The sequence below is a fragment of the Cyprinus carpio genome, chromosome B4, assembly GCF_018340385.1.
Source record: "Cyprinus carpio isolate SPL01 chromosome B4, ASM1834038v1, whole genome shotgun sequence".
Lineage (NCBI taxonomy): Eukaryota > Metazoa > Chordata > Actinopteri > Cypriniformes > Cyprinidae > Cyprinus > Cyprinus carpio.
This window is the reverse complement of record NC_056600.1, coordinates 32,870,502-32,898,376: the sequence shown is the minus strand read 5'-3', so window position 1 is coordinate 32,898,376 and position 27,875 is coordinate 32,870,502. Positions and strand designations below refer to the sequence as shown.

The following is a 27,875-nucleotide window of genomic DNA, read 5'->3' as shown; positions in this document are numbered from 1 at the left end:
GTTGGAGCTCAACTCTGCAGGACAGTGGCCCTCCAGGATCGAAGTTGCCTATCCCTGGTGTACAATATCTACTCATTTACTAAACGTTGTATACATATACACACTAGCTATATTTTGCTCCACTGGAAAGGCACTGCACCAATTTCTGAAATAAAGTACTGGCTTTGTCCCTGCTCCGCTTGGCTTGTGTTGTTGTATTGGTGATGTTTGGCAGGGGGGCCTGCAGTAAGTCTGGGTCTTGTCTCCATCTTCCTGGAACAGTGTCATGATCTGGCCCTTCCTGGTCGATTCCTTCCATGTATACCTCACCGCATTCTGTCTGCAGAAAGTTGTGCAGAGCACAACAAGCTTAAACAATGTCCTCCACTTTGGTAGTATCTTGAATGTTAATGGTGGTTAGAAAGACTCAAAAACGATTTGCCAGGATGCCAAAAGCGTTTTCTACCACCCTCCGAGCTCGTGAAAGTCTATAATTGAAGATGCGTTGCTGAACTGATAGTCTGCGGTTTGGATATGGCTTCATGAGATACTCCTTCAAGGGAAATGCCTCATCTGCCACAATACAATAAGGAGTAAGCTGATTAGAACCAGGAAGTGGTGCAGAGGCAGGGATGTTGACAGTTCTGTTTTCTAGGGCATTCTGCAGTGAACACCCCTCAAACACTCCGCCATCAGAAATCTGTCCATTGAACCCAACATCTACATACAGGAACCTGTAACTGCTGTCAACCAGAGCCATTAGAACTATTGAAAATAAATGCTTGTAATTGTAGAATGTTGAATGTTTTCCATCCAGAGCACCCAGGCAGTTTGGGAAGTTCCACTGAGTCTCAAATCCATGTGCTACTTGCTGCCACTGTTCCACTGAGTCAGGGCCCTGAAATACAAAAAAAATACACCTAAGAACACATGTTGGCTTCTTTCATGTCAGTTATTGTCAGTTCTCAATTTCAGTCCTCGTGACCCCCTGTTCTGCATATTTTGTATGTCTCTCTTTGTTAACACACCTGATTCATATAATCAGCTCGTTAGAAGTGAGCTCCATGCATGAACTGTGTTCCGATTGACATTGTCCCTACACTGTGTTCATTGCTCCCTACTCCCTGAGCAGGAGAAATCTGTTGAAGTTTACCTTACTTCGGAACATTTACGGATTTGCACTGCGCAACATCTTCACACACGGACAAGTGTGACACCATATATCTCTGTAAATAAATACAATTTAAATTCATGTCTCGCACACTTCAATGCACTTAGAATGGAACATATTTGTTTCGAGCTGGAATCATGGCAGAAAATCTTGTGATGTCCACTTCGCAGTGCACTTGCGTTCGAATAGAACAAATGTCTGAAGCGATAAGAGAAACATACAAAATGTGCAGAGCAGGGGGTGGCAAGGACTGGATTGAGAACTGTGGAGCTACAGGATTCATAAAATAAAAATATCTTTAAAAAAATTACATAGATATATAACCAGATACAACACACATACCTTGAGGTATTTATCTTTTAAAACCTGATAGTTTGCAGAACAGGTTTCAGGAATAAATTGCCGAATGGTTGATACCCCCACTCGGAACTGGTATGAAAGGCTACTAAAGCTTTCCCCTGTAAATAACACAAAGCACAAAACACAGTTATCTGTACTGTATGGTTCCAACACATTTTCCAGTGTCTATCAAGCACTTTTTGTAGGCATTTCCTAAATGCATTATCAAAAACCTTACAGCTAAGGTAAGTTATATATCTATAAAACAGGCTGATTAAACTTCTTCTATTGTTACTGTATCATAATCAATTAAAAGTATGTCTGTTTGTAAGTAGACTTGCCACAATATATAACTAGAATTTCAAGCTAGCTCAAGCACATTATTCAAAATGTAAATACATCTACCTTAAAATTTGTAGTATAAACAAAAGAAAAGGTGTATTATTGCTTTTAGCTTGCATACCTGGGGCCCATTTCAGAAAGGAGGTTAAGTGACAACTCTGAGTATGTTAAACCTAAAATGAGGGAAACTGGGTTTTCCAGAATGGGAGGTTTGTCAAACCCGAGAAAGCAGGGTAAGTCAAGCCCACTTCTGAAAGAGAGGTAACTTATTCTCAGTCAGTTACCATGGTAACTTACTCTGTGAAGCTAACCTGGTCAGGAGAAGGTTTTCTTTGGTAAATCCAGAGTTTCTTTCGGCCTCCTCCTCCTTTTTAAAGCGCAAGTGATGTTTAAATACTTAATTCATTCATGCATGCTACAAAAATGCTTTTCTTACCATGTTTTTTTTTCTTATTTCAAGTACAAATATATAAATTTTTAAATCAAGATGGATTTTCTATATAAGAAAATGATATAAGATATTTAGTCTTGTTTCCTGGGGGGATTTAAATTAAGTGCATTTTACCTGTAAAATTATCTGCCAGTGTAATAAAAATATTTCAATGTCACACAAGGTTAAATACGACGCGTGTGAATAATGGCTTCAGTGGTGTAGGCAGTAATGTGTTGGGTGCGGAGAACTGGCTTGTGACTAGATTGACTGGGTTTGACTCCCACTTTGTTTATTTATTTATTTGTATACACCTTGGATCTCTGTAGCATTCACTCAGTACTGATGAATGATGGACATCAGCTGGAATCCAATTAGCGATCTATAACAGAGAGAGACAGAAAGAGCAGGAGAAGAAAACATGCAATGTCTAACTTGCCCAGTAGGTGAAATCACTCTCCCAAGAGCGCACAATTCACAAATACGTCCACAGGACGTAACAATTATTATTATTTTATTTGCTTTAAACAAACAGGTAACATTATAGCCTTTAGTACAATAGTAGTACAATAACTTAATTGTCGTATATCTTATTATTCTTTGTTGAAAAATTAAACAAAATATAAAATTATTTGACCCCTATGCCAATAATAAGTTATAAATTAAAATTGTTAATTAAGGATTTTATTGGGTTCCATATTCTTGAAAATGTTTTTTGTCTATATCTCAGCTCTTCTAGGGATAACACATAGCTTAGGTCTCTTAGCCAAACTTCAAATACAGGCACAGATTCAGACTTCCATTTCTGTAAAATTGCCTTTTTTGCTAAGATCATGCATAAAGACACATATTTACTTCCTATATCTGAGGTATCTCCAAAAACACCAAATTTTGGCTCAGGTGACAAATTAAATTTAAATGCCTCTGAAATAAATCTGAATATACTTTGCCAGAATGGTCTAATTTTATGACATGTCCAAAATAAATGAGACAACGTGCCTTCTGAGATTTTACATTTGTTACATATTGATAATACTTTTGGGAAAATCTTATATAGTTTGGTCTTCGAATAATGAAGTCTGTGAATAACTTTGAATTGAATCACACTATGCCTTGCGTTAATAGAGCATTCATGAATTTCATTAAGACACTCTTCCCATGACTCCCCATGAAGTTCCTTTTCCCATTCTTGCCTAATATGATCAGTGTTTACATTCACCTTATCCAGTAGTAAAGCATAATAGAAAGAATTGACTCCGACTTTTGCTGAGCTCGCTCTTCTCACTTTTCCCATCACATATCACATTAGAATTTATTTTCAATAAAAATGAAGAAAATGTTCTAAAAGTGGAAGTAAAGTGCCACTTAGTTACACTTAGTGAAAATAGCCTCTGACATATTTTCTTACCCTATTGGCAGATCATTTGTAAAATAAGAAAAGTGCATGTAAGCCGGCGTCTTTTTGGCGGGAGCTGTTGCCATGGTGAATCATAATATCGGAGCTCCATTGATCATGGCTTTTCATAGTCGTGGTGCACACACTAAACTCAGAGTCAACCTACTCAGGGTTGACTGAACTAACTCAATTCAGCTGTTCTGAAACCGAAAACACAAGAGTTTCCCATCTCAGAGTAAGTCAACTCTAAGAGTTCAAGTTTTAACTCAGAGTTGGTTGAACCTCCTTATTGGAACGGGCCCCTGATGCCAAGTTGGTCTAAAGTTAACAGACAGTGTTTAAAAAGTGCAGTCCACATGTTTACATATGTTTATTACAGTGACTGAATTGAATTACCTAAAGTAGTGTGTTAAAGCAACTGATTTGTTTATATATTTCTGCAATCTACTTTAGTTTGTGTGATTTGTATATTCATGTTTACACCAGGCTTATTTGTCGATGCTTTATGTTGTCATAATTATTACATGCTTTCAAGGTAGGACGTTCAACAAATCAGTCAATATACTGTGATTGTAGTTGTTTAATAAAAATGTCATTCATCAATTCATGCATCACCTAATTTCATCGTAACATAGGCCTGGCCTACAGAAATAAACATCTGTTTAATCTATCTAATACTGTGTTGGTCATACTATACAATGATTTTTAGCTCGTCTTTGTTGAATAATACAGAACATAAAGAGCTTTAAAAATAATCGCATATTAAATTGCAATCGCAATATTAGTTTAAAAAAAAAATCGCAATTAGATTATTTTCCAAAATTATTCAGCCCTAACTCAAAGCTAGTGTCCAGTTATTTACTAACACAGTAGTAAAAAGTATCAGTGTAATAAGTTGAATACATAAAATGGGGTACATAGGATAATTGCTGAACATGAAATCTTAGCAATTAGCCTACATTAAACTATGATGAAGAGGTGCGATCTTTAATTAATATGTGTAATGTTAGTAGAGATGAAATATCCAAAAAAATTACAGGCAATTCATTTGGCTAAAATTATCTGTGCTGAATTGGTCTGGTCTGGTCTGACTCAGTTTACCATTGATTGGGTGAAAACCTTTCAATTGTACTGGCTGTGGAAATCAGTGGGTGTGGCTCATTATACTATAAGCAAAACGCCGTAAATGTATGAATATGAATATGATGAGCTCAAGTCATCACTGATTTATTCTGTTACATATGAATATGATGAGCTCAAGTCATCACTGATTTATTCTGTTACATATGAATATGATGACCTCAAGTCATCACTGATTTATTCTGTTACGTTTCATATGAATATAATGACCTCAAATCATCACTGATTTATTGTCACATGAATATGATGATCTCAGATCTGTTTAGAAGAAGTTACAGTAAACATAGCATTGTTTTCTTGAGATTATCATGGATTTTTACTTTACATTATTGATGTTTTAGTCTAATTGTTTGTCCTTTTGCTTTTTAGGTTTCGACATCAGAGATGGAGGAATTCATAAAAACAACGGTCTACAAAGAGGAGAGCTTTAAAGGAAACAAAAAAGAGACAGATATAACAGTCCATGTTTTAGAAAAGGATTTAGATGCCTGTGATTTTATTCAGCAAAGACTCACTACCATAAACACCTCCAAAGATGCCAACTTCAGGACTGTGAATTCTGCAAGTCTGCAAAATCAAAAAAAATGATATTTCTTGTTTTCATGCAAACGGTCTGAAGCATGCACGCAACGAAGTCGACGTGCCAAAGGATGCAAGGCCTATGTTTCCTTTAAAAAGAGGACAGACTGGCTCAACAAACTGGTTATAGTCGAAAGGCTTTACACCATTCATTCAGGACATGACCCATCAAGTTCTTCTGAGGGTCACTTAGAAAACATTAGTCAAGAGCTAGTCAAGCATATTCAGGATTTAATATCTCTTGGTGTTAAACCAGATACAATTCTCCTAAAATCACATAAGTGGTCAAAAGAACAAGGACATTCTGATCTCAACAACCGAGCTTATTTTGTTACCCCAAAAGACATTGAAAATATTTGGACATGTATGATGCGAAAAAATCAGCAACACAAAGATGATGCCACTAGTACCTCACGCCTTCTGGAGGGCCCTTTTAAAGACTTTGTTATTTTTTATCAGCCTTAAAGTCCTCAAACAGATCTTGTCATAGTTCTGCAAACACCATCCATGAAAGACAACCTTCAAGAATACGGAAGAGATATCGTTTTTATGGATGCGACACATGGTTTCAACCAGTATGGTTTTCCTTTATTTACATTACTTGTCAGGGACAGTCATGGTCATGGAATCCCTGTTGCCTTTATCATCTTGGGGATTGAAAAGCAGGACACACTTCAGTTGGCACTGGAAGAGCTGAAACCAACATTTTCTGTACCTCCAAGGTAAATACAAACAGAAATAAATAAATTAAATTTATTATTTTTTTATTAATTAAAATGTTTAATTCTTTTTTAATTATACAATAAATTATTCAATACTTTTTTGGGTATACACAGTTTCTTAAACGGTCAGTTCACCCAAAGATGAAAATTCTGTCATCGTTTACTCACCTTCAAGTTGTTCCAAGCCTGAATAAATTTATTTGTTCTGCTGAACAAATGTAACCAAGCAGTTGTGGGGCACCATTGATTTTCATAGTATTTTCCCCATAATATTCTGATTTTTTTATTTGTGTAGATCACCTAAATGAGTACATCACAACTGCAATTAATGTACCATATTTAATCCAGTGCATAGCAAAATGTATCCTCTGCACAGGATGTCTAAAAACACATGGCAATATGTATTACACAGATTGTGTAATTAGGAGCCAAGCACCGATTCTTCTTCTTCTTCTGCTCTGGGAGTCTATGGTCGCCTATAGAACTGCTTGTGGGAAAGTTATGAAATTTGCCACACAATTCAATTGGTGCCATTATGTAATCGTGCAATCATCTGTGTCATTTTCCGTAAAATAAACATTTTCCCGCTAATTTTACCCACCAAAAAAACCTAACCTCCCCTTAGGTGGTTGCTCCAATTTTCATGAAAATCAAATCAGATAATCTTACGATTATGCTGGTAAAAAAAGTTATCAGAAGCTTTTTGATAAACCCAACCATTCTTAAATAACGTGCAAACAAATTCGAAGAAGAGCATGCAAAATTGGACGCAAGGCTATATTTCTGCAACGGTTTAGCATATTCAAACCAAACTTGGTACTTGGTAGATGTTGATCTCTGTACAATGTACAAATTGGTTTGGTTAGTAACAATGGAAGATGGTAAACAACAAAGATAAAACATAAGGCATTTTTTAGCAGCAATTATCTGTAATATGTTATATTTTTCTCTGCCTTGAAGCTTAATATGTTTTTATTTTTATTAGGTGCTTTATAATTGATAAAGACCAGGCTGAAATCAATTCCATCCGTAAGGTATTCAGCGAGTCATACGTTCTCCTTTGTTGGTACCATGTAATTCAAGTAAGTACTAAGTTAAGATAGAATGGCTTTGATATTTCCTTTTTTTTTTTTATTAATATTAATTTATTGTTATCATATTAATATGAGTTGAAATTTATATTACAAACAGTTTTAGTATTTACTGCAGTTATTCTTTAGTTATTTACCTTTCAATGGCTAATTTATCAGTGGATAGAAAATAGCTTCATTTCACATTGCAACATAATGTAGATACAACTGAGAATACAGCTAGCCTATAAAATGACTTAATGTTCAAAGTGGGTTCATGTCAGCCTGCCAATCATCAACACAGTTTAAATTAAAATTCCTGATGACATTACAATTTGTCTCTTAATTCTGTTTTTATTTTTTTATATATTTTGGAGAAAGAAATTTGTGGGGCTAAATTTTCCTAATCTATAGCAATAACATTTTTATTTGTTTTGAGTAACGCTTAACTGTAAAAAATTTTTGCCATCAATTGATCGTAATAATTCTAGCCAAATGTGTCAGGCCAATGGAAGTTTTCATCAGTTCAATGGTGTGTTTCTATTTCAATTGTTTTATAGTAAAATTTTATCTTGTAGTGTGACATTCATGAAACTTTGGTAACAAGCTTGTAACAACATGCAGTTTTATAATGTTTAAATTTTTTAGTAAAGAAAGTTATTATAAAATGTTAACCCACATGTGTATATGTGTTTGTGTGTGTATATATATATATATATATATATATTTATATATATATATATATATATATATATATACACATACATATATATATATATATATATATATATATATATATATATATATAATATACATATACACACACACACACACACATACACATATGTATGTATTTTATATTTGTATTTCTTTGGCAAAAAATACAGAAAAAAAGATATAATATTGTAAAATATTATTAAATTTTAAAGTAATGATATTCTATTTGAATATACTTAAAAATATAATTTAATTTTAGATGCAAAGCTGAATTTTCAGCAGCCAATTACTTCAGCCTTTAGTGTCACAGTCCTTCAGAGATCATTCTAATATGATGCTTTATTATCAATGTTGGAAACATTTATATATATATCTATGTATATATATATATATATATATATATATATATATATATGTGTGTGTGTGTATATATATATATATAATATGTATTACTATGCAAAATACATTTTTTCTATTTTAATAGAAAAGCATTATTTATTTAAAATAGAAATATTTTCTAACAATATACACTACCGTTCAAAATTTGGGGTCAGTAAAATTGTATTCTTTCTTTTTTTGAAAGAAATTAAAACTTTAATTCAGCAAGGATGTGTTAAATTGATAAGAAGTGATAGCAAAGATTTATATTATTCGCAAATATTTATAGTTTGAATAATGAAGTAACGCAGTTTCCAAAAAAATATTTGGCAGTACAGCTGTTGCCAACATTGATAATTCTAATAATAAATCAGCATATTGCAACATGTGACACTTTATACTGGAGTAATGGCTGATGGAAATTCAGAAAGTGTACATAGCCTTGCATGTCTTGGGTGTATAAACATGGATTATTTCAGGTGGGTCACTGTTTTAGTAACTGCAAAAAGTGTTATTATATTTGTTTATTCTATCATGTTTAATATAGGCCTAAATGGATTGTGACAGTATAATCAATTAAGAACATTACAGATTCTCAGTACACTAACTGCACACACTTGGGTATAGGTCTGCAGTTCTTATACTAATAACATCAAACATGATTTTCCTTGTCCATTTGTATAGGAACATGAATTTAAGAAAAAAATCTGAGATGTTTCACTGCCAGTTTAAGAACTTAAAAGATGTCTGCAAGTACTTCAGGAACCACTGGGAGACTATTGGTCATCTGTGGTCTAACTTCAGAAGATGCTATAAGCATAGAGACTCTGACACAAACAATCTAATAGAACGGTATATATCATTTTTATGCATGTTTACTGCATTATGTATTTGTGGGCTTGCTGGAAGCTAGTGTAGTGTTTTGAGTATTTATTAATTTGTTTAAAAGTGTACATTGTAATAATTCCAACCTGTTGCTGCACTTCATTCTGATCATTTTTTTTCCCCCTTATAGTTTCTTCCACTGTTTAAAATACCAATTCCTCTGTGGCATCCGAAATCGTAGATTGGATCATTTGATTGCTGTTCTGCTGAACAAGACTGACAAGTACTTCAATATAATACAGGATTTGCAGTTTGTTGGGAGGGTCAATAACCCTCTGGAATGCAAAATGGAAGAAATAAAGCAATCTGCTGAGAAGATGCTAGAGAATGGATGGGCCATGAAAATGACCATAGCTTCAAAAGAAACATATGTATACAATGTTCCATCTGAGAATAATCCACATGTAGTTTACTGTGTGTGTCCTGCAGAACAGTTCTGCAGTTGTGAAGCTGGTAAAAGGGCACATACGTGTAAGCATCTCTTTGTATTAAGTCTTCTCACTTGTAGTGGTCCTGAGACTTTTCCAGACATGGACACACAACTGCAGGCCCATGCCAATAACTTGATTCGGAGGAATAAGTATAGCATTTCTGCAAAGCCTCAAAAACCAATAGAGGTTGAAAGCCTATTTGGAAGAGCAGCATCAAAACCATGTATTGTGACAAGTATATGTGACTGTACTTTCTCATACCATAAAATGTGCTTGTCTACTGCTTGCGAAGGGACTTTTCAGTGAGGTGATTGAGACAAAATCAAAAAGTTCTATGAACAATTCAGTAGAGCCGATACAAAATGAAATTGAGGATTGTGGCAGGGGAGGGGTGGTTCAGCGAGGTCTGTGACGGGAGAGAGAGTGAAGAGACGAGCGGTGGTAAGCGGGTCAAGTGAAAAACGAGTAACACCTGGTTCTCATTGCAGTGATTGGCATGGGGAAGCGGTATTTAAGCCAGCCGTAAACCAGCGAGGGGAGAGAGAGCTGAGGACTCGTGGGGACTCAAGCAAGCAAGCAACCAAGCAAGCGAAAAGCAAGACTGTGAAATGCCAAACAGTGGTTTGAATTAAACGTATGCACAGGTGACGCGACTTTGTTTTACTTTTGTTGACTAATAAATTCCCACGAGCCTCAGAAACGCAGACCCTGGTCTCCTTCCTTCTCCTACAAACGAACATTATCACACTGGTGCGGAATCAGATTAGTACGACCAGGTAGGGGTGAAAACACGTCTGCAAATTTGGACTGTAAATGCCCAATGTCAGTGAGCTGCAAGGGCGAGAGGTGATCCCCTCCTTCGTCTAGCACCCCGCGGGGCTGGCGTCTGTAAAGAAGCTCGAAGGGGGAAAACCCCGTGGAGGCTTGGGGGACCTCGCGCACAGCGAATAAGAGGGGTTCTAGCCATCTGTCCCAATTTTTCGCGTTTTCTTGTACGAATTTATGAATCATTGTTTTCAACGTGCAATTAAATCGTTCGACCAGTCCATCCGTTTGTGGGTGATAGATGCTGGTACGTACCGCTTTAATGCCCAACAATTCGTATAATTCACGTAACGTGCGTGACATAAACCTCTTTTGGGATTCCCACGCGGGAGATTAAATGAAACAGGGCGTCCGCCACACTCTTTGCTGAGATGTTGCGGAGCGCCACTGCCTCTGGATATCGTGTTGCGTAATCCACTATGACTAACGCAAAACAATGTCCCCGTGCTGATCGTTCTAATGGCCCGATGAGGTCCATACCAATTTGTTTGAAGGGGACCTGCACTAGAGGAAGAGGGCACAATGGCGCTTTTGGGGTGGCTGGTGGGTTCACCAACTGACATTCCCGACAAGACGCGCACCATCTGCGCACGTTCTCGTGAAGGCCCGGGTCAAAAATCGGGTCATTAGGCGATTTAATGTCGCTGTCATACCTAAATGCCCTGCCATTGGATTACAATGCGCCGTCTGGAAAAGCATTTCCTGACGGCTCCGAGGTACTAATAATTGGGTTGTATCTTCCTTTGTCTGAGTGTCATGGGTCACTCGATACAACCGGTCCTTAATAACGGCAAAATATGGATAAGAGAGCGCGCGGTCAGGATGGAGGACCTGCCCATAGATGGAAGGACCTGCTCGAATGCGTGTTTGAGGGTCTCATCCTGGGACTGCTCAAGGGGAAAGTCATCGCGACTGGAAAGGTTTGGCCTCACAAGTCACTAGGTTCCCCTGAAACCTCCCCACTGGGTCCTGGCACAGATTCTCCCACCTGAGCGCTCGCCCCGCCCTCCGGCCATCTCTTCTTCCTAGAGGCATCCACTGTAAAACACCCCAATAATTGTTCGAAAGCTGGCCAATTGATTCCCAAGATTAGTGGATGCCTGAGGCTTGGACTAACGGCCACCTCCACATAATTCTTTTGTCCCCTAAATTTGATGGCTATGGCTTTTACGGGGTATTCTACAATATCCCCGTGCTCACACCTCACCTTAACCATGCGGCCCGTATCCAGTGCCCCGGATTGTATCAGGCTTTGATGGATGGAGGTCTGGTTACAACCTGAGTCCACCAAAGCCTGATAGGTACCCCCCTTAATCCTCACGGCTATTTGGTAAAACCCGGCTTGATCGGGGGCAGCCTGTGGGTCGTCCGGGATCCGGACCAATGTCCCAACCTCCATGACCGGGCACCGATCCACGAAATGGCCCGGATCCCCGCAATGCCAGCAGGCCGGCCCAGGCCTCCCCGCCGCCCTAGTGGCCAGAAGTGGGTCAGGTGATTGATGTGGGGAAGCGGCAGGTGGCTCTTCGAGTCCCTCCTGGTGCGGTGACGCTATTCCCCTGGCAGGGCCTCGAGACATGGCAGCCGGCTCTGTCCCCATCCTCCGGCGGGGGGGGGCGGCCCTCGGTGGCCCCGCGAATTGGGTCCTGGGATAAGGGACAGGTTTTGAGGAAGGGGAAGAGATAGAGAGAGGGGGGGAAGAGAGAGAGAGAGAGCTGATAGATGGAAGGGGTTCGCCGACCCCGGAACACGCCGCCAGCTGATCCTCCGCCAGTTGGATGGCCAGATCCAGCAACGCTGGCCGGTGGCACTGGACCCACTGGGCGGTTCTCTTTGGGAGTCGCGAGATGAACTGCTCCAGTACCACTTTGTTGATGATGGTCTCGGCGTCGCTTCCTCCGGCCAACAGCCATTTGCGGCACGAGTCCCGGACCTGCTGGGCTAAGACAAAGGGCCGGCCCGCTTCAGTCAGTTCAAACGACCGGAAGCGCTGACGGTGTTGCTCGGGGCTGAGGCCGACCCTTTGGAGCACTGCTCTTTTTAAGTCTGCATATACCAGGAGGTTCTGGGCGGGCAGTTGTTGAGCAGCCTTCTGGGCCTCCCCCGACAGCAGCGGGATCACCCGTACCGGCCAGCTGTCTGTCGGCCACCCACACGCCTCGGCCGTCCTCTCAAACAGGTCGAGAAATGCTTCTGGATCGTCTGTTGGCCCCATCTTCGTAAGAGGCATGTGAGCGGCGGGGCTGGAACTGGGGGAAGCCGACCTCATCCGAACCTCCCGGTCCAGCAAGCTCCAGAACAGCTCGCGGTCCTCCTGCTGGACCTGCATCATTGCCTGAAACCGATGTTCGTGGTCTGCCCGCAAGTCGGCTTGATGGTGTTCCTGATGCAGGCCCGCGAGCAATGTGATGATCTCCACAAACGGCGTTCCCGATGGTCCTGACAGAGTTTGCATGGCGGTGTCATTCTCCTTCCTTCCCGGGTTTCGGCACCAGTGTGATAATATAAAAACTTCATAATCACGGGAAGAAGGAGGCGGGAACTGGCGAACACTCAAATAAAACTTTAATAATAAAATAAACCCAAAACAGCGCGACAGCCCCTCACGGGCGACTGCTGCGCACAAACAAAAACCAAACCACAAAATAAAGCCCAGGCCTGGTCCTCTCTCGTCCTTCACTGTCGTCGCTCCTCTTTTGTATCCTTCCGATCTCCTCCGTAGGACTCGAGACCGGTGAGTGGAGCAGGTGTCGCTCATTTCCCAATCACTCCACCGGCCTCGCTCCGTTCCCACGGCTCTCGGCCCCGCCCCACTTGTCACAAGGATGAAAGTGCATATGAAGATATGCGTCGTACAACTATCAGGAAACTGGAAAGCGTACTGAAGATTCTACAGACATGGGAGAAAATTCCCGAGGATATTGCCCATGAAGTGAATGAACTAGAAGTGCAAACAAAACAAAAAAAAAAGTATAAACATTAAAGGATTTGGAAGACTTTGTGATGCGGACATGTCACGTGAAATACGTCCATTGTTTGCAACAAGAAAAAGAAAGACAGACAAACAAACTCAAAAACAAAGACATATGTCACATCAAGTTCTCCTGTTAAGTCAAGAAGAAAATGCAGAGCAAACAGTGGGCCAAAAAAAATTATTCAAATAAGGTTTAAAAGAAATGTTTTATTCAAGTGCATATTTTTGCCATTTTATCAAACTTTCTATTTGTTATCTAATACATCTCTTTGTCCTTCAGTAATCCAACAAATATTTACTATAAAACAACTGACCACAAAAATAAAACTTTGTATTTTGTATTTGTCTAAAATGAAATATCAAGTAATCGGAACTTTCCTGTTTTTGTTTACAAATCTGAGCTGATAGCTTCCACGTTAGTATATGTGTGCCCCTTATTTGTGCTGAGTTTATTTCATACAGTCCTCTAAAAAGGAAAAGAAAAAATCAGCTGCTGTAGGCCCAAAGCGGTGAGTGGCCAAATCCAGCTCTGATTCAGGCCCAAGGTTTTGCACATTAAACTTCATTTGTTCAATGCTCCTCCTGCAAAACATTTTTTAAATGTTCATGTTACTTGAGCTGCAATCATCAGTTTTCTGTTATAAATCACAAAAGACATTACATTTTTGCTCTCTAGTTGATTAATTGACTTATTGATACAGGGACTAGTTAACAGGCTGAAAAGGTTTGTACTATGGTAATGCTAGAATAAAATGTACATTAGGCCATTTAAGTTTAACAAAGAACTAAAACATCTTCAAAAAGTGCTAATTTTTCACTGTGTGCAAATAAAAACTTAAATTCTGTAAGATTTCAATGCCAAAAGAGGGTTTGTGCAAGGCACTGTTAGTAAATCTGGCCCTTAAAAGCAAGGAACTTTTGCCAGTGGTCTTACACAAAAACAGCATTCAAGATGCCCAGTCCTTAAAATTTATTTAAATGTTCAGCAAAGCAGACATGAGTTTAAAACTCATTATTTTTCAAAAAGATAAGGATGTCAGTCTAAACACAATAATTCTTATTTTTTGGGAAAATAAATACTGATATACAGTGTCACATCTTAACTCACTCCTGGATGTTTTTCTCAAAGAAAATAAATAAAGGTGCAGCCACCAATATATTAGACATGATACCAAACAGAGGGAGAAAGAGAGCTTACACAGACATACTTACAGTGTTGCTGGGATGTCCTCTTCAGGTATCCCAGAAAGTAGTTTGTCTTTTGGACCTTTGGTCAGTGTCATTCCAAACCCCTTGGCAAGGTCTTCCACCTCTCCCTCCGTTAAAGTGCTGAATATCGTCACCTTTGTCTTTGCCTTTCTAGGCTGCTGCAGCACATTATAAAGGTATGTTTTTAACAACATGGTGTCAAATAAGTTGCTTATCATGTAGGTTATGGAGAAGCAACCCCTCCCCCCAACCATCAGCAAGGTATAAACTGAGGAAATTAAACATCATTAAATTACATTAAATTAAGTGAAATCATACCTTCCATTGTGTGCTCTTGGTCACTTGGTGCCCTTTAAATACAGAAGTAACAGACAGTTTTTACTGATAGATCTACTCTGAGGTCATTATATAACCATGAGGAAAAGCATCTTTGAGCAAACTGTATTATCTTAGATCCATCTGGAATTTTGGATTCCAAGATGTTACAGTGAACTGAAAGTTGGAATACATTTAAGTGTTCCAGATAACTGACATTCATGTTATGATTTTGTTCTAATTTCCTAACATAAATGTCAGTAATCTGGAACACTTAAATGTTAATATACATGACTGAATACATTTTGGAAGCAGTATTTTTCCTCATTCGTTAATCACATTACCCTTTTGTTACAATCAACACCTTTAACAGAACAGATCCTTTATTAATGCATTTACAAACACGACAACATTTAAAAGTCTGATTCTAAGTTAGGTACAGCATGACTTTGTTATTATGATACTGCCTATAAACTTGATTATTTTATTTTATTTTTTTACTCTTGAAGAATTAATATTATAAAGCATTTTCATTAATTGCAGTGAGTAGGTGCTGCCACATCCTTCCACCTCATTACATGACAAAGGCTGCAGACAACTGCAGATTGGGGACAGAATATTGTAAAATAGTTTGAGATCAACAACAAAGCAAAACAAAAGACATCAAAGCAGTTTGGGGTAATACATGTCTAAAGACAACATCATGTAACAATAAATCAGTGATGACTTGAGGTCATCATATTCATATGTGACAGAATATATATGTGTTGTGTTTTGAGGTCATCATATTCATATGTAACAGAATAAATCAGTGTTGATTTGGGTTTTTATTATTTTTATTTTGTGGAATAATTAATTGGTGATTTGTTGTTATCATATTCATATGTGGCAGAATAAATCAGTGATGACTTGAGGTCATCATATTCATATGTGACAGAATAAATCAGTGATGACTTGAGGTCATCATATTCATATGTAGTGTAACAGAATAAATAATCTAATTCAATCGCTTCTACCTGGATCTCCCAGCAAATCGCAGTACTGTCTGATGGTGAATGGTCAACAAACTAACGTTAGCGCTGTTTAGTTCCACATTTCGGGCGTTTGTCTTTGAATGCAACGGGACGCAACGAAACACAAATGGGCATTGACGAGGCTGACTCCAGCTCCTTATTCGCCGAACTATCCGTTCCACCTTAAAAATGTTGGGTGGTTGTTAACCCTTCCCCCTCAGTGCTATTGGTTGTATTTTTTTAAAGGAACAGTTGCACCAAAAATGGCATGCTTCAGACAGCAAACACTGAACAGTAAAAATATATAGTTCTGTATTGTTTGTTTCAATAAATGATGCATGTGACTAATTCAGGCAGAGTTCTTTTCTTTAAGCTCTATGCCTTACTCAATGTCTTTTTCAACATACCCTGTATGAATGGAAAAAGCAAATATTGTTTGCAGCTGTGATGTAATGGTTTTGTCATTTTAGATCTTTCTTGGAATTTATCCATTACTGTAAAAGATTAAAGAGATATATACATTATTTAACTTTCGCATCAAATCTTGTATTACCACAATTTCTGATGTGCTGTTGAAGAAACGTGCCCTAGTCAACTGTATTCTGACAAAGCATATTGGGCATGTCATAATTTTGTTATTTCAAAGGTTCTTCAAAAAAGGAGCACGTAGATGGCAACAGTAATTCACTCTCTAATGAAATCCTGCATTAGAACATTTTCTGATGTTTTATTATGGAAATATGACCCAGAGAAAATGCCCTCTAAATTAACTTTTGTGTGCATATAAAGCATATTGGGCATGTCATAATTTTGTTATTTCAAAGGTTCTCAAAAAAAGGAGCACGTAGAGGGCAACAGTAATTCACTCTCTAACGAAATCCTGCATTAGAACATTTTCTGATGTTTTATTTTAGAAATATGACCCACAGAAAATGCCCTCCAAAAACAGGACGAGACAATGTTGACAAAACAAAAACATTTGCACAAGACAACCATGACACTGAAGAAAAAGATAAAGACACAACACAAGCAAAGGTAAGTGAGATACCTGTGAGTCTATAAACATTGAGGATACAAGTATTTCTATAAAATATCAAATTAAAAAGTTAATGGTTACATTTGAAAATAATTTTGGATATGTCATACATGAAAATACAGGGTCCACCATCCACTGGCTCCAGTGATGACAATGATGAGCAGCTTTATTGTGTCTGCAGACGGCCTAATAGCCCAGAAAAGCCCATGGCACAGTGCAGTCAATACAAAGACTGGTTTCACCCAACATGTGTTGGATGTAAAGACATTGAGGATATTGCTGTTATTTCACCCTGGCTCTGTCCAAACTGCGCAACACGACAGACAGAAAAAACAACACTGAAAAAGACTAAACTGTCATTTATACTAAGGAACAATGATTGCGAACAAACAGGACGAGACAATGTTGACATGACAAAACAAAAAAATGACAATGAAGACACTCACCAAACAAAACAATGTGATGAGCCTGAACACAATCCCCAATCTCAGTTTACAAAAACACTAACAAGAGAGGAGTGGGAAATGATAAAGCCTAATGTAAGACAAGGGTTTAGGCATCTTAGTCAAGGATGGACAGACATAATTTCTGAAAAAGTAGGTGAAAAAATGCACTGTTTTGTCATTTAAATACAACAGGGTAAGGCCAGAAACATCTAGAAAGCAGTGGTGAACATTTTGGCACGGAAAGGCGCATTGCAAGTTCCATTGTTGTGCATCCTTCCAATTTTACATATATAAGAAACCAACAACAGATGAATCCACAGTATCAGTTTCTGTCAGTGTGTCTGGAACAATTGATCATTCGGGAACAGCATTTTTAAGGAGGCGCACAAGTAACTTGGAGAGGGAAACCCTCAAACAGATGCTTGGTGAACACACACCTATGCATTTACACACTAAAAAACTGGCAGCTGCAGATGAGGAAAAGCTGCTGAAGGGCAATTCAAATCAGCCCCCCCCCCTTTCAGTTCTACAGAAATTATCAAGCAAAAAAAAACTTGGAAAATAGAATGGATATCAATCCATTCTTGGATTGTCTAAAAATTCAAGAATCGCAGGACATAGACCAAAAGTTTAAACCTCTGAAACACCAATACCTGCAGTACATAGCAATTTCTCCCTTTACATTACATATGTGTACCATTGAACAGCTCCAACTCATAAGAAATTTACAAAAGGACACAAACCTTTTTTTGTACCTAGATCCCACTGGAAGCATTGTTACAAAACCTGCAAGTTGTAAAAATATTTTATATTTGTATTCCAAATGTATTTGCTGCCCAGTTCTGTCAACTTCTGCAACAACTATTCCTGTAGCAGAGATGATGTCATCCGATCAGAGCACAGCAACAATTCAGAACTGGTTAACCTGCCTTTCCCGGGATTTCATGTACATGTACAAACATAACCTCCAACCCCAGAAAGTAGAAACTGATTTCAGCTGGGCAATCATCCATGCAACCTTGCATACGTTCTGTCAGCGTAACATACACACGAAATGTCTTGAGGTTTGTCTCGAAGCGAAACCATGTACATTTACTGTGGTGCATGTATGTGCTGCCCACATGATTAAGTTGTTGAGCAGCAAAATTGCAAAGGCTAAGTGCACCAAAGAAACAAAAGCCTTTTTTCTGCATTCGTCGTCTGCAAAATGCCACCACACTGGTTGAAATCCAATCTTTGTTGAAAGACATGTGCACAGTATTTACTCCAAAGAGATGCTTTGTCCATACTTGATGGTCTGAAGGCACTGCAGACAAAAATACAAAAACAGACTGTCTTTGCTGATGTTGATGCTGATTGGAGTGAAACCCCTCTGAAAGACCTAATTCCAGAAACAACTCCAAAGACAATCATTCATGACTCCCCGTTTGTTAAACTATTCGAGAAAACATTACTGGAGGCACAGAATGGACAAGACACTGAGGCAGCTCAAGTGAATCACTATTACTGTCCAACCTTGATTGACATTTTGAAGCCATACTTGGCAACACTGCCATTATGGACTGGCATTACGTTAAAACATCTAGGGAAAACAAGAGATACAAATTCTCAGGTTGAAAATTGGTTCCGAACCACAAAGAGAATTATTATCAGAAACAAACTCCACAGAAGACCTGGAGATTTTGTACAAATTATGTATAAATTCATATATGGTAGAATGCGTGGTGTGAGTGTTTCTGCAGCTCGCCAAAAGAGAGTCATTGAAAATGAAACTGAGACCTGCAACTCTGAACTACCCCTGAGCCAGGAGGAGAAATGGAAGAAAGCAAAATACTACAACCCACCATCAAACATGTCTGGCCTAGAAAGCATTTACATTGCCCCTCCATGGTCTGGGAAGGGACAGATAGCGAGAAGAACAATAGCACTATCAAACACGTGCACAATTGACAACCTGCTATATTTCATTTTTCTAGCTATGAAGAACAGACCTTCACTTTTGAGTGAAATTGAGAACAAGCAGGCCCTTGATAAATGCTTCAAGGCATTACTGAGGGTGCATCAGCATTTCCTGCTATGACAGTGGTCCCAGGGAAAAATGTATTGGCTGTGGGAAACATCTAAATGTTTCAGTGAAAAACAGCAGCAGTGGGATCTATATGGAACCGAAGCCGAGTTCATGACATCCCATCCCAGTACTTGCACAGTACCACAAGACAGTTTATATGTGATGACCATGACTGTCCCAACCCAGTTAAGGAGTACCCAGATGACACCATTGCTGTCCTGTAAAGTGTCTACTTTAAATTAATTGCAAATGTACTGTCTACATCACTGTATCAACATTTCTCATTTAATCATTTAATTTATTATTACAGATGCAGTGACTTCTCAAAATTCCAAGAGTCAATCGAAAAGTGGTGTTGGAGAAGTCACAGATTTCCATGCACAGAACTGAGGTAATATAAACTGAAATTTAGCTCTACAATTTGAAAGAAAATATAATTTATTTATTGTTTAAGAAACTTTAAATAATTGCTTTCAACATAAATGTGGTGAAATTAATATCTGAAACAAAACTGTTTAAAAAAACAACAACAAAAAATTGTTTTCACAGGCAAGACTCATTATGTCCAGGTAAAAGGACATACACTCAGCGCAAATTTACAAATGGAAGTCCTCCTTTTATGATTGTGGCAATAGATTGTACCGTGTTCTGTCATGATCATACCGAAATGCAGCCAACAGTGATACCATCAACCGTGGTCATCGATGACAAAAGGTAAGACTTAGTCTTTGTGTATCTTGATTTACAATTACTTCTAATTGGTAGTAACATTTTCACTAAGCATTTCTTAAAGTTCTTAAAGTTTTTAAAGTTCTGAAACACAACTGAGCCTACCAAGATTGGCTCAAAATGTTTATTATTGTACCTTACATTTAAGATAGATAGATAGATAGATAGATAGGCATGCACAGAAAAGAAACAAATGCCAACAAGTATGTATATTTTTTATACAGGTACAATCCACATATCATCAGGCTCGAAAAAAAACATTTTGTTGGATTCCATGGACTCACTGGTGATCAGTGGAGGTTCTATGATGGAATAAATGAAAAAATGCAACCAGGCTCTGGTGATCCGGGGTCCGGGGAAATTGTGAAACTTGGGCTGTTAAAGATGCAGTTTGTTTGAGAAGGAAAGGAAGGCCAATCGTTGGGGTCCTCATCGTCATATTTGAATGACAAATAAAGCTAATTTTCCCCGTACATTACAGATGTGTCACGTGTGCATATAGCTATTAGTGCAGAACGTTCCCTATTGTAATTTCTTCGCTTCAATACAATGTCTATCTGCCTCAGTCTGAACTTTAGAAAAACCCTGCAACTGAACGTGATGTGATTTTGCCAAATTAGACCGCTTAGATAAAGATTTTTTCGTTGTTGTATTATGGCATGCGGTCATTTTCAAGAGGTTCGGCCAAGGGCGACATCTGTTGGTGAAACTGCAATTAGAAAAAAAAAACACAATCTCAGTGTTTGTATATTTTCATATTCACAGAGTTGTCAAATTATTAGGGCTGGGAAAAGATTAATCTCGATTAATCGCATCCAAAATAAAAGTTTGTGTCTACATGATATATGTGTGTGTACTGTGTATAATTATTTTGTATATATAAATTATACATACAAAATAATTATACAAATTATATAAATTATATATACAAAATAATTATACACAGTTATACACAGGCCACAGTGATTGGTCTAACATCAACACCAGTTTGAGGGGTCATGAGTGTAGCCAAGATCACACACAGTGCATGCTCAAGTGGAGAGAACTGGACACACGGCTAAAGAAGGGCATGGCAATAGATCAGCAGGAGTTGAAACTACTGGAGGCAGAAAGGAAAAGGTGGCGAGAGATTCTCAAACGCTTGCTGTCAATCACTCTCTCACTGGCCTCAAGAAATTTGTCTTTTAGAGGCTCTTCTGACCGTCTTTATGAGCCAGACAATGGCAACTTCTTGAAGGAAGTTGAGCTTATGGCAACATATGACCCTGTAATGGAAAATCATTTGGCCAGAATAAAAGATGACAGTTCCCACACACATTACCTCAGCCATGAGATACAAAACGAACTAATTCAGATCATCTCTTCAGAGACACTACGCACCATTGTGAGACAAATCCATTTGGCCAAATATTTCTCTATCATTCTTGACTGTACTCCAGATGTGAGTCACAGGGAACAGATGTCAGTCATAGTGCGCATTGTCTGTTTCCAACTGCAACCAGACATTAAAGAATACTTTCTGGGATATATTGATGTGGAGCAAACTACTGGCCTTAACCTGTCCAATGTTGTCCTTGATAAATTGAAGGAGCTTGGCATTCCTTTTGAAAATTGTCGAGGACAGGCCTATGACAATGGAGGCAACATGAGAGGGAAGAAGCAAGGTGTTCAGGCTAGACTGCTACAGTTGAACCCAAGAGCATTGTTTGTCCCTTGTGGAGCTCACACTATGAATCTTGTCATAGCTGATGCTGCCAAGTCCTCACAAGATGCCACTGGCTACTTTGGGTATTTGCAGAAGCTGTTCAATTTCTTCTCCGGTGCCACCCAGCGATGGTCCATGTTAACAAAACATGTTAAACTCACTCTGAAATCTTGGAGTGACGTTAGATGGGAGAGTAGGCTTCAGAGTGTAACAGCTGTCCGAAATCAAGCAAAGGAAGTGAGAGATGCTCTCCTTGAGGCAAGGGAGGCTGTTAATGATCCAGTGGCAAAAGTGGAGGCTCAAGCTCTTGCTGAGGAAGTCGCCTCATTTTGTTTTGTGATTTGCTCTGTTGTGTGGTGTGAACTACTTACCATTACAAACCAGGTGAACAAGCTACTGCAATCCAGTTCCATGCAGCTTGATATTGCTGTCAGGCTCATTGACAGTACCAAAATCAACCTCTCCAAATACAGACAATCTGGGTTTGATGAGGCTGTGTCAACTGCCAAGGAACTCTGTGAGGCCCTGAATATAGAAACAGAGCTTAAGGAGAAAAGGCTCAGGAGCACAAAAAGGCACTTTGCATACGAAGCTGTTGATGAGCCCCTCAATGATGCCCTTAAAAAGCTTGAAGTCACATTTTTCAATTGTGTTGTGGACGCTGCTTTAATGTCACTACAGGAGAGGTTTGAGACCATGAATCAAGTCAAAGAAAAATATGGAGTGCTGCTTGACTTCAGCAAAGTGAACGGAATGTCCAAGGAGGACTTGAAGAGACACTGCAATGAAGTACACAAGACAATGATGGATAAGGGACTGGCTGACATTGATGGACCTGAGATGATGCAGGAAATCATCAACCTTCCTCAGCTTTCACCACAGACATCTGCCTGGGAAATGCTGACATTTCTGCATAACAATCGGCTTCAAGAGGTATATCCCAATCTGTGGATTGCTCTTTGTATTGCACTGACTCTCCCTGTCACAGTTGCCTCTGCTGAGCGAAGCATTGCATTTGTGCTTAGGGCACCCAAATGGCTAGCGCCGGCCCTGTGTATAATGTTGTGAGATAATGAATGAAGTGTAACTTTCAGGTGGAAAAGGAACAAAATGAAGCTGACAAAAAGGTAAAAGAAATGTTAATTAGCCGATCAAAAAAATCAACAGTTGAGTTCCCTAATTAAATCTACAATTTAATATTTTGCTATTTTGTTTAATATTTTGATACAATATAATAATTATTCTTTTCAAAGACAACTCTGGAAAAGAATAATGCTGACACCATTATAATGTAGTTAAAAAATCACATGTAAACTGTATGATGATGCATAATTACAATGATTTGTTTCATTTAAAGGCGAGATCTGATTGTGATGGTGATGCAGGCAAAAAGGTAATGTAAACTTTTAAAAACGCTTTTAACTTTTTTTTTTTTGGAAACTGCAGGGTATTTTTCGTTAAGTGGCAGGAGTGAAACAGAGATGGACCCTAAAACGGGATTTAAACTTGGTTAAATAATTATGATTATATTGGTTAAAATTAGGACTTTGAAGACAACGAAAATACAGCACGGAAACACTGTCATGTTGTATTTAAAATGTATAAACGTTATTGTGTTTATTGTATTTTTAAGAGTTTAACTATCAGTAACTTGTGTCATTACATTTTTTTAAGACCTCTCCTGATGAAGAACCATGTGACAAGTCAAGCATTAACTTAAAGACCATGATTCAATAATTAAAGAACATAATTCAGTTCACGAACACATTTGACTTTGTAGCGTGACGACCAAAACAATGTTTAAGTCTGTTTGTCAACCCCTTTTTCAGATTAGTTCAGATGAGGAACATGGACACGTAGCCCTACAGGTAATTAATAAAAATGCATGCAATGTTATATTTATTTCATTTATAAAACAGTTAAACTACAGTGGGTACACATTCGACTTTACCAACTGGCTAACACGGTAAAAAAAAGACTTTTGAATTTGTTTACTTTATGTAAATATTGTCTCCAAAGGCATTAAAATTTTCAATTTCTTCCCCTAGACTACTTCAGAAATAGAAAATGAAAGTGGCATGAGGGTATTTAATCAGAAAGAAATAATTAAGTGTATTTCATTGAGAAATTAAGTTTAAATAATTGTGTTTTATCAAAAAATAAAAAATAATAATAATTACTTAAATTAATTAAGAAACTTTGTTTTGAAGAGTACCTCTGAAGAAGAAATTGAGGACATGACCACAAAGGTAAGTGTATTCTGCAGCTAGTTTTATAGCCACTGTTTCTGGCTGCTGCCACGGACTTTATATTGTATTATACATATATATTTAAACTCCCACTTGACAATTACCGGACTTTCTATCACCTGGCGCTGACTAGTCACACAATTTGTGGTAATTCTTGTACCATTGTTTAAAACTACATTGAAGAAAATTTTCATAAACAGGTACCAGCCGTCGCTGGACTTTCCACGCAGTTTGTATCAGCTGGACGCTGACCAGTTACATAATAACGTTTTTACAGTAAAAACTACATAGAAAAAAATAGCCTATTTATTACATTTCATTTATGTATTTTTTCTTATAATTAATTAACAAAGTTGCTACTGTTACATGCTCGATTGACATCTTCAAGGGCAGTTTTTAACACAAAAAAATAAAAACTGACAAATAACTGTGGGATTCCTGAGAAATTATACATAAGGCAAGATCAATAAACAAACAATCATATAAAAGTTTTGTAGCCTTTCTCATAAAATATCATAAAGTATTGTCTGCTGCTTGATCAATGCAGCGTCACCACAACATAAAGCAGCTTATGTGCAGACATTTAATAACATGCATATTGATCAAAATTTTCAAAGTGATTTGTTTCATTTTTGTAAAATGTTATATATATTTAAACATATCTATGTATGAATATGTTTTTAACTGTTTTTAACAATATTCAAAAACCATGTTTTTTCATTGTGCATTCCAATTAATCTCAATTAAACTGCAATTGGGTTATTCTGATTAGGTTAAAAAATAACAAAAAAAAAAATACAGCTAACTAATACAATGAAACACAAATCATGATAACATAATTTAAAAAAAAAAAATTTTTGAAAAATTAAAAAACATTTTCTGTTTTTGCAAATAGACTGTTCATATATGAATATAATTTAGGCTTTCTTCGGAAGGCACTTAGTGTTACCATACATTCAATTTTATACCCATTGCTCATTTGACTTTAGGTTACTGAAAGACACAACTATTGAAAACATTCATTGTTCCAAAAGATTGTTTATTTAAATTTACTGTAAATGATCTACAAGCTAGAGGAATTATTTGGTAACATCATATGCATTCAGTGTACTTTACAATACTTTAATCTTTACTGCAGGAAAACTTTGTGCTGCACATCAGGGCTGCAGCTGACTGGTGCCGCAACAGAAACTGGAATGGGAAAGTAAAGCTTCCCATTGTTCTTTCAATGGAGAAGGAGAAACAAGTTACAGCCCTACACAAAATGTGCAGCTGGGAGGGTGAATTTGATGAAAGTTCTCCAGCCGAACTGTTCACTTTTGTGTTTCAGAAGAGAACAGACTATCAGATTTTTTGCACAGAAATGGTGGATAAAAAGAAGTACAAAAGTTTTGGAAGATTTGAAGAACAATGATTCATCCTTGAAGTTCAGACTGTTGCATATAGTTCCCTGAAAAGGATAAATAAAAGCGAAAAACAGCTGTTACTTGTCTTATTATTTAATTAACTGAATAACAGCTCTTTTAAACAATTACACACACACACACACACACACACACACACACACATATTTATGTTTGCATGTGTGTTTTAGTGTGTGTGACTGTTTTACTGTAAAGACAGCAGACTCCATATGTCCAGATCAGCTGTGGCTGGTTACTAAAGTACTATTATTTTACCTACGTGGGCGGGGTTCTGAACATCAGATTTAGAGATTTCCTTTCAGAATAATTTCATGTTATACTCTACACTGGCTTTTTTTTTAAACTTTCAAATAATGTAAGTTAGCACTCCATTAATACAATGTCAGCATATACAGTTACCTAGGTTGGCCGGGTTCTGAGCTTCATATTTTTATAACAAAACATTCTAAAATGTTTTTATCAGATAATGAATTGTGAGTTATTCTCATTATTATTTTTTGAGAACTTGTAAAATATTTAAGTTGTGATGCCCACTACGCTGTCGGCACATATAGATGCTTTGGAGGGCATATTCTCTGGGTCATATTTCCAAAATAAAACATCAGAAAATGTTCTAATGCAAGATTTCGTTAGAGAGTGAATTACTGTTGCTCTCTACGTGACCCTTTTTTTGAGAACCTTTGAAATAACAAAATTCTGACATGCCCAATGTGCTTTATATGCACATAAAGTTGCTTTAGAGGGCATTTTCTCTGGGTCATATTTCTAAAATAAAACATCAGAAAGTGTTCTAATGCAGGATTTCGTTAGAGAGTGAATTACTGTTGCCCCCTACATGCTCCTTTTTTTGAGAACCTTTGAAATAACAAAATTATGACATGCCCAATATACTTTATATGCACATACAGATGCTTTGGAGGGCATTTTCTCTGGGTCATATTTCCATAATAAAACATCAGAAAATGTTCTAATGCAGGATTTCGTTAGAGAGTAAAATTACTGTTGCCCTCTACGTGCTCCTTTCTTTGAGAACCTTTGAAATAACAAAATTATGACATGCCCAATATGCTTTGTCAGAATACATTTGACTAGGGCACGTTTCTTCAACAGCATATGGATAAATTCCAAGAAAGATCTAAAATGACAAAACCATTACATCACAGCTGCAAACAATATTTGCTTTTTCCATTCAGTAAGGCAGTGGTTCTCAACTCCAGGCCTCGGGACCCGCTGCTCTGCACATTTTGAATGTTTCTGAATCTGACACACTCAGTTCAGTTCATGGATCTCTCTCCTAATGAACTGATGATCTGAATCAGGTGCGATAAATAAGGGAGACAAACAAAATGTGCAGAGCAGTGGGTCCCGAGGACTGGAGTTGAGAACCACTGGAGTAAGGCATAGAGCTTAAAGAAAAAGAACTCTGCCTGAATTAGTCACATGCATCATTTATTGAAACAAACAATACATTTTTACAGAACTATATATTTTTACCATTCAATGTTAACTGCTGTCTGAAGCATGCCATTTTTGGTGCAACTGTTCCTTTAAAAAAATACACCAATAGCACTGAGGGGGAAGGGTTAACAACCACCCGACATTTTTAAGGTGGAACAGATAGTGCGGCGAATAAGGAGCTGGAGTCATCCTCGTTGGGCATTGGCACAGTGATTTATATGCTAACTACAGAAATATTAAGAAAATTTTTGGTGGCAGCAGTGCGAGCGCTAATAAACTGACAGAAAATAAGCTCGCAATACGGCCACTATTTAATCGCTGCCCTTTTATAGCTTGGCACACTACACAAAAAAAAAAAAAAAAATTAAAAACAATATTTATTAGATTGTTTTAACCGGAGCCAGAAAGTTAACAGTAAGTTTCATCAGTCTAGACTAGTAGGAACGCCTATTTAGCAAATATGAATTTTACTATCATTAATATACTGATAGAAATTGATAGGACAAATTAAAAGTTGTGGTCTTACCTTTTTACTTGCGATCTTCACTGGTATCACGGTGCTTGCAGCTGCAGGTTTTTTTGTTTTGTTTTGGTATTTTTTTTTTTTTTTTTAAGAATTTTTACTTTTTTTTTGGCGGACTCTGCAGGGGGCACATAGTGATGACGTTATATACTTTGATTGGCTGAGGCAGTTATTGTCCCAGGGTTATTGTCCCAGGGTCATCATAAAAAAATATTGGTCTCAGGACAACGAGGACTTGGCAAAATCAGGATGTGTGTGAAATTGCACTGGACTTCCCACCCGGGAAACAACAATGACAGCCCCTACGGATAATATTGCCTAC

General features: G+C 37.8%; 1 long non-coding RNA gene across 1 annotated transcript; it reads right to left on the bottom strand.

The window, feature by feature from the left end:
- Positions 1–13,785: 13,785 nt before the first annotated feature.
- Positions 13,786–16,338, bottom strand: LOC122137213. Its single transcript, XR_006154698.1, has 4 exons — positions 15,919–16,338; positions 14,906–14,937; positions 14,591–14,745; positions 13,786–13,960 (listed from the first exon to the last, which is right to left on the bottom strand). It is a non-coding gene; the product is annotated as an uncharacterized LOC122137213 (long non-coding RNA).
- Positions 16,339–27,875: the final 11,537 nt, after the last annotated feature.